The sequence below is a fragment of the Toxoplasma gondii genome (genome assembly GCF_000006565.2).
Source record: "Toxoplasma gondii ME49 unplaced genomic scaffold asmbl.562, whole genome shotgun sequence".
Taxonomy (NCBI): Eukaryota; Apicomplexa; class Conoidasida; order Eucoccidiorida; family Sarcocystidae; genus Toxoplasma; species Toxoplasma gondii.
In genome coordinates this window covers 1-1,450 of record NW_017383402.1, presented here as the reverse complement: position 1 = coordinate 1,450, position 1,450 = coordinate 1, and the positions used below count along the sequence as shown (strand labels likewise).

The following is a 1,450-nucleotide window of genomic DNA, read 5'->3' as shown; positions in this document are numbered from 1 at the left end:
GGAACATTTGAGAGAGAGTGAAAGATTGTATCTTTCTGCATCTCTCTCGATGTGCTTTCAGATTGCTTCCTAAACTATAATGTTATTTTAAATTTTCAGCAATGGATGTCTTGGCTCGCGCAACGATGAAGGACGCAGCGAACTGCGAAACGCAATGTGAATTGCAGAATTCAGTGAATCATCAGATTTCTGAACGCAAATGGCACCTTGGGGATATTCTCCTTGGTACGTCTGTTTCAGTGTCTTTGAAATCACAATTTTCTGCTTTTTTAGGGTCGTTGCTTCAGTTTGGCTGAAGCCCCCTAGGAGCAGTATGATTGGGTGTCATGAGTGTTGAATACTCAATGTCACCCTGAATAATGAACACAGCGGAGAAACTACTCGTGCCTCTTCTTTTAGAGGCTCAAGTGTATTGTTGAGTTGTATCGATGACATCATTGAGATACGGTGGCTTCTTCATTGAAGACAAAGTTTCATTGATGCTGTCGATCGACTTCAATACCGCAATGGAATTTCGGTTCCATTGTTGCTCTGCGAGGTTTCGTCGTTGTTGTTTTGTCTCGGGCGTTTGTCCGATTTATTTATCAGACCTGAAATCAGGCGAGGTTACCCGCTGAACTTAAGCATATTATTAAGCGGAGGAGAAGAAAATAACTATGATTCCCTTAGTAACGGCGAGTGAACCGGGATCAGCTCAAAGTGGAAATCAACTGCTCTTTCCGAGCTGTTGACTTGTAGCCTCGAGAGGCGTTACCAGTGGAAGCGCAGGGTTAAGTTTCTTGGGAAAGAACATCATAGAGGGGGAGAATCCCGTCCTTCCCCTGCGTTTTTTGTTCCACGTACGGTACGCTTTTATAGAGTCGCGTTCATCGGGATTTGAGCGCAAAATGTGTGGTAGGTTTCACATAAAGCTAAGTACTGGCGCGAGACCGATAGCAAACAAGTACCGTGAGGGAAAGATGAAAAGTTCTTTGGAAAGAGAGTTAAAAGTGCCTGAAATTGCTGAAAAGGAAGCGATTGGGACCTTTTTGATTCCAAGAAGTGCCGCCGGTTTGCCATCTATCCCTTTGCCTTCTCTCTCTCACCAGGTTTAGGCTTTGGTTTCTTGATGTATTTCCGGTTCATCTTTTTGGAGAGGTCAGCATCAGCTACTCGGAATTGATTTCGTTCAAAGAAGGTAGGTTCCTTGTGGACCGTTATATCTTTGTTCTTTCCTTTTCCTTGTGGCTGAGGAGTGTTCCTGTTTCCGAGCTCCACTTTCGAGTACTCGGTTTCTGTGATGCTGGCTTAATCGGTTCCAACCGACCCGTCTTGAAACACGGACCAAGGAGTCTAACATATGTGCGAGTATGCGGGTTTTACTCCTGTATGCGCAATGAAAGTGAGAGTAGGGAGATTTTGGCTTTGCCATTCTTCGCACCTACGACCGACCACGATCTCTGAGAGAGGT

General features: G+C 44.9%; 2 non-coding genes across 2 annotated transcripts; both read right to left on the bottom strand.

Annotated features, from left to right (window-relative positions):
• Positions 1-89: 89 nt before the first annotated feature.
• Positions 90-247, bottom strand: TGME49_459510. The gene has a single exon (XR_001974295.1). It is a non-coding gene; the product is annotated as a 5.8S ribosomal RNA (ribosomal RNA).
• A 338-nt stretch (positions 248-585) lies between these two features.
• On the bottom strand, positions 586-1,450 carry TGME49_459500 (the record flags this gene model as incomplete). Its single annotated transcript, XR_001974294.1, has 1 exon — positions 586-1,450. It is a non-coding gene; the product is annotated as a 28S ribosomal RNA (ribosomal RNA).